We start from the raw sequence: 6937 nt of genomic DNA on the forward strand, positions 1-6937 counted from the left end.
GCTGCTGCCCAAGGAGAGGGCCTTAGGGGCATGTCACAGCGCACTTGTGCCCAGCTTCCTCTTACCGGGTCCCCCGGCACTGGCTCTCCCCAGGCGCCTGCAGCTCTCTGCTGGTCAGTAGGATAGTCCACTGCTGGCATTGTGCTTTCTCCATGCTGCTGCATGGCTCCCACAGAGATGCGAGCAACTCTGTTTAAAATTTATAGATGTCAAGTTGGCGGCAAATTTTATTCTCTCTCTATATAAGGAAGTCTCTGGGCTCTATATAAGGAAGTCTCTGGGAACTATTCAGTGATAGAGAATCAGGCTCACGTCCTGATTTCGAGCATCTGTTCTACTAAAAGTATCTGCATACTTACCTGTGTTTTGATCGTGTTCTAATCCAACCCGCCTTGTGTTTCTCCTCACCTGCTTCCTTGGTACTGCTTCTTGTGACTTACTGGTTCCCACAATGGCTTTCTCTTGACCTGATTCTGCTTTTCCCCTGGTACCGCATTATACACCTGGTTTTGATGACTACACTCCAGTATGTCTCACGGCAACAAGTCTTACTGCCTGCCTTCATATCCACCAGCCCGTTCATAGCCAGAGGGCTGACACCTCCATATCAGGGGAGCAACAAAGCCCAGACCCCTTGCGGAGATTTCTGGTGAAGGATATGAATACTTTAGACTCTGCTTCTCTGTTCTGGGTCCACATCAATCCTATTTGTATGGTCAGCATCAATACCATCTCAGTGAAAGTTATGACTTCGGCACCCTGCAGTCTGGAGAGTCACCTGGAGCTTCCGTAGGATCTGGGCACTCCTCTTTTTCCTGCTCTCAGCAGCCCTGCCCCCTCAATGTGACATCATGATTATAGTCCAGCTATGACCCTGATCCTTTACCATGTACTACAAGTATTGTGCAGGAGGAAGTTGGTGAAGCTAAACTTGTAACCATTATGTTTATTGTACAGGAGGAAGAACTGTAATTAAAATGTATTCTGTTTGTTCATCGTGAGAGGAACCAACAGTCTTTGCAACCAACAGTCTTTGAAGGAATTCAATTGTAAGCGATATGCTCTATAATGAGGCACGAGGCAAAACGTATCATGTGGATGTGCGCAATAGCATTCCAAATAGGATGCGCTCGGTATCTGGACTCTGGGTCGACACCCATTGGTCGACAGTACCTAGGTCAACACTAGAAATAGGTCTACATGACTATTAGGTAGACATGAACAAAGTTGACATGCAAAAAGGTCGACATGAGTTTTTTTTTTTTTTAAATCTTTTTTTTACATTTTCATACTTTACAATCCACGTGGACTACGATTGGGAACGGTAACTTTGCCCGAAGCATTGCGAGCGAAGCGAGCTATGCAAGGGGACACAGTGCAGTAATTGGGGTTCCCGGTCATTTTACGAAGAAAACCACATAAAAAAAACATGAAAAAGTCATGTCGACCTTTTTTTATTTCGACCTAGACACTGTCGACCCCGAGTGCCATACTCATGCGGGCAGGGCGCCACGGGTCTTATGCGCACGCCTGAACAGGACGCGTGGCCACCAGGGATAGGATTGCAGTCCTGTCATCATAATGTTTGAGAGCTTGCAGAGCACCTACGGACATGATGGACTGTCCCCAAGCCAATCACGGCACTGCCGATTGGCAACCACAACTTTTCTTTGCAGCCCACAGGTTGGAAGGCACAGACAGGCTGTTTTAGCATGGCGCCGGTAAAAGGTCAGGGCGCATTTTGCTGTTTAAATCAGGCAGGGTGCAGCGCCTTGCTAAAACAGTGTCGTTCTGGAACGGCTCATCGCAGCCTTCCTGCTGAAATTAATTCCCCATTTTGTGTATGCACTATACCTGCTCTCCACATGTTTCCTTGTATTTTGACTGTCTCACTTCTGACTACTGGTTTCTCTAAATCATTGGGTGTATACTTACACATATTTGTCAACTGCTCTTATTTTCAGGTTTTAAAGCGTTACACCTGGGAGCCCAACCTTGGAAACGTCACTAATTTTCTATATTAATTAGCAGCTCAATGAAATTCCTTATTCTATATCCTATATGTAATAATTATTAGGGGGTACTGATCAAAGCTTGGAAAAAGATAAAACTTTGAGATATGTACCAACCAATCAGCTTCTAGCTGTAATTTTTCAAACACAGCCTGTAAATTTTAAAGTTGGACAAAACCTGTTGTTCAAACAAACTGGTTAAATCACGGATTTGACCAATTTGTATGAGCAACATTTTTGGGGGGCAATACAGACCTGATCTGGTAGTCGCCGCCTAAAGGGGGAGGGGGAATTCACTGTGCAGGTATGCGATCGCATGTGCAGGAGAGCTGCACAAACAGCAGTTTGTGCAGTCTCAGCACAGCCCAGGACTTACTCAGCCGCTGCAACGATCCGGATCGAATCTGATGTCACGAATCTTCCACAAAATGCCGGGTCCCTCCTGCGTTTTTCCGGACACTCCCTAGAAACGGTCAGTTGCCACCCACAAATGCCCTCGTCCTGTCAATCGTCTTGCGATCGCCGATGCGATCGGATTTTGCGCACCATCCCGTCGAGCCTACACATTGTAGTGCATACGCATGCGCAGTTCAGACCTGAAAACGCACAGCATCGATCAGGTCTGAATTAGTCCCTATGTCCGTTTTGCAGAGTTTGGGAGCAAATTGTCGATTGCCATTTATTTTCATCCATTACCAGATTTTCATTCCAGTCAGATCTGGCAGATGATCTGCAAGATAATTCTATAGTGTAATGGTGTGTACACACGGTGAGATATTTTCTTACGATTTTGACTATAAGTCACCTTGCGATCCCGATTCGATGCACGGTCCCGCGCGGTCCGCATCGCAAGCCTAGATAGACTGTGCAGGCAAGTCAATTTTGACTATCTCTATAGAAGAGATAGTCAAAATTGACACTTAACTAAAATCGCACGTAGTCAGTATCGCAAGCACAGTCATTATGTACTTGCGATGCCGACCTAGCCCCTGTCGTATAGTGAGAATCGGGCATAGCCCGAATCTCATCGTCTGTCTGGGCCTTATGCCTAGCTTAAGGTATTATATGAATAGGTAGTGCTTTATCTTTAACAATGTTATCTCTCTCTGAGCTTTTGAGTCTGCTTTATAAATGAATGTACTGTATATTGGAGAAAAGTATTTCAAATCCAATAAAAATAAGAATTTACTTACCGATAATTCTATTTCTCGGAGTCCGTAGTGGATGCTGGGGTTCCTGAAAGGACCATGGGGAATAGCGGCTCCGCAGGAGACAGGGCACAAAAGTAAAGCTTTTACAGGTCAGGTGGTGTGTACTGGCTCCTCCCCCCATGACCCTCCTCCAGACTCCAGTTAGGTACTGTGCCCGGACGAGCGTACACAATAAGGGAGGATTTTGAATCCCGGGTAAGACTCATACCAGCCACACCAATCACACCGTACAACTTGTGATCTAAACCCAGTTAACAGTATGATAACAGAGGAGCCTCTGAAAGATGGCTTCCTAAACAATAACCCGAATTAGTTAACAATAACTATGTACAAGTATTGCAGATAATCCGCACTTGGGATGGGCGCCCAGCATCCACTACGGACTCCGAGAAATAGAATTATCGGTAAGTAAATTCTTATTTTCTCTATCGTCCTAAGTGGATGCTGGGGTTCCTGAAAGGACCATGGGGATTATACCAAAGCTCCCAAACGGGCGGGAGAGTGCGGATGACTCTGCAGCACCGAATGAGAGAACTCCAGGTCCTCCTTTGCCAGGGTATCAAATTTGTAAAAATTTACAAACGTGTTCTCCCCTGACCACGTAGCTGCTCGGCAGAGTTGTAATGCCGAGACCCCTCGGGCAGCCGCCCAAGATGAGCCCACCTTCCTTGCGGAATGGGCCTTAACAGATTTAGGCTGTGGCAGGCCTGCCACAGAATGTACAAGTTGAATTTTGTTACAAATCCAACGAGCAATCGACTGCTTAGAAGCAGGTGCACCCAACTTGTTGGGTGCATACAGTATAAACAGCGAGTCAGATTTTCTGACTCCAGCCGTCCTTTAAATGTATATTTTTAAGGCTCTGACAACGTCCAACAACTTGGAGTCCTTCAAGTCGTCTGTAGCCGCAGGCACTACAATAGGCTGGTTCAGGTGAAACGCTGATACCACCTTAGGGAGAAAATGCGGACGCGTCCGCAGCTCTGCCCTATGTCGAATGGAAAATTAAATAAGGGCTTTTATAAAACAAAGCCGCCAGTTCAGATACTCTCCCGGCCGAAGCCAGGGCCAGTAACATAGTCACTTTCCATGTGAGATATTTCAAATCCACATTCTTTAGTGGTTCAAACCAATTGGATTTGAGGAAATCTAAAACTACATTTAGATCCCACGGTGCCACCTTAGGCACCACAGGAGGCTGTATATGCAGTACTCCTTTGATAAAAATCTGGACCTCAGGGACTGAGGCCAATTCTTTTTGGAAGAATATTGATAGGGCCGAAATTTGAACCTTAATAGATCCCAATTTGAGACCCATAGACAATCCTGATTGCAGGAAATGTAGGAAAACGACCCAGTTGAAATTCCTCCATCGGAGCACTCCGCTGCTCGCACCACGCAACATATTTTTGCCAAATACGGCGATAATGCTTCGCGGTGACTTCCTTCCTTGCCTTTATCAAGGTAGGAATGACTTCTTCTGGAATGCCTTTTCCTTTTAGGATCTGGCATTCAAACGCCATGCCGTCAAACGCAGCCGCGGTAAGTCTTGAAAAAGACAAGTACCCTGCTGAAGCAGGTCCCTTCTCAGAAGTAGAGGCCACGGATCGTCCGTGACCATCTCTTGAAGTTCCGGGTACCAAGTCCTTCTTGGCCAATCCGGAGCCACTAGTCTTACTCCTCTTTGCCGTATAATCCTCAATACCTTTGGTATGAGAGGCAGAGGAGGAAACACATATACCGACTGGTACACCCAAGGTGTTACCAGCGCGTCCACAGCTATTGCCTGCGGATCTCTTGACCTGGCGCAATACCTGTCCAGTGTTTTGTTGAGGCGAGACGCCATCATGTCCACCATTGGTTTTACCCAACGGTTTAATAGCATGTGGAAAACTTCTGGATGAAGTCCCCACTCTCCCGGGTGAAGGTCGTGTCTGCTGAGGAAGTCTGCTTCCCAGTTGTCCACGCCCGGGATGAATACTGCTGACAGTGCTATCACGTGATTCTCCGCCCAGCGAAGGATCCTGGCAGCTTCTGCCATTGCCCTCCTGCTTCTTGTGCCGCCCTGTCTGTTTACATGGGCGACTGCCGTGATGTTGTCCGACTGGATCAACACCGGTCTTCCTTGAAGCAGAGGTTCCGCCTGGCTTAGAGCATTGTAGATTGCTCTTAGTTCCAGAATGCTTATGTGAAGAGACTTTTTCAGGCTCGACCACACTCCCTGGAAATTTCTTCCCTGTGTGACTGCTCCCCAGCCTCTCAGGCTGGCCTCCGTGGTCACCAGGATCCAATCCTGCATGCCGAATCTGCGGCCCTCCAATAGATGAGCCTCCTGCAACCACCACAGAAGGGATACCCTTGTCCTCGGCGACAGGGTTATCCGCAGGTGCATCTGAAGATGCGACCCTGACCATTTGTCCAACAGATCCCTTTGCATGGAATCTGCCGAAAGGGATTGCTTCGTATGAAGCTACCATTTTTTCCCAGGACTCTTGTGCATTGATGTACAGACACCTTTCCTGGTTTTAGGAGGTTCCTGACCAGGTCAGATAACTCCTTGGCTTTTTCTTCGGGAAGAAAAACCTTTTTCTGAACTGTGTCCAGAATCATCCCCAGGAACAGCAGACGAGTTGTCGGCATTAATTGGGATTTTGGAATATTCAGAATCCATCCGTGCTGCTTTAGCACCTCTTGAGATAGTGCTAAACCCATCTCTAGCTGTTCTCTGGACCTTGCCCTTATTAGGAGATCGTCCAAGTATGGGATAATTAATACGCCTTTTCTTCGAAGAAGAAATATTATCTCGGCCATTACCTTTGTAAAGACCCGAGGTGCCGTGGACAAACCAAACGGCAGCGTCTGAAACTGATAGTGACAGTTTTGTACAACGAACCTGAGGTACCCCTGGTGTGAGGGGTAATTGGAACGTGGAGATACGCATCCTTGATGTCCAAGGATACCATAAAGTCCCCTTCTTCCAGGTTCGCTATCACTGCTCTGAGTGACTCCATCTTGAACTTGAACTTCTTTATGTACAGGTTCAAGGACTTCAGATTTAGAATAGGCCTTACCGAGCCATCCGGCTTCGGTACCACAAAAAGAGTGGAATAATACCCCTTCCCTTGTTGTAGAAGAGGTACCTTGACTATCACCTGCTGAGAATACAGCTTGTGAATGGCTTCCAAAACCGTCTCCCTTTCTGAGGGGGACGTTGGTAAAGCAGACTTCAGGAAACGGCGAGGTGGCTCTGTCTCTAATTTCAACCTGTACCCCTGAGATATTATCTGCAGGATCCAGGGATTTACCTGCGAGTGAGCCCACTGCGCGCTGTAATTCTTGAGACGACCGCCTACCGCCCCCGAGTCCGCTTGCGAAGCCCCAGCGTCATGCTGAGGCTTTTGTAGAAGCCGGGGAGGGCTTCTGTTCCTGGGAAGGAGCTGCCTGTTGCTGTCTCTTCCCTCGTCCTCTGCCTCGTGGCAGATATGAATAGCCCTTTGCTCTCTTATTTTTAAAGGAACGAAAGGGCTGCGTTGAAAGGTCGGTGCCTTTTTCAGTTGGGGAGTGACTTGAGGTAGAAAGGTGGATTTCCCGGCCGTAGCCGTGGCCACCAAATCCGATAGACCGACCCCAAATAACTCCTCTACGCATCGCCTGTCCACTGTCGTGTCCATAAAGCTCTTCTGGCCGAAATGGACATAGCACTTACCCGTGATG

This window comes from Pseudophryne corroboree, chromosome 1, assembly GCF_028390025.1.
Source record: "Pseudophryne corroboree isolate aPseCor3 chromosome 1, aPseCor3.hap2, whole genome shotgun sequence".
Lineage (NCBI taxonomy): Eukaryota > Metazoa > Chordata > Amphibia > Anura > Myobatrachidae > Pseudophryne > Pseudophryne corroboree.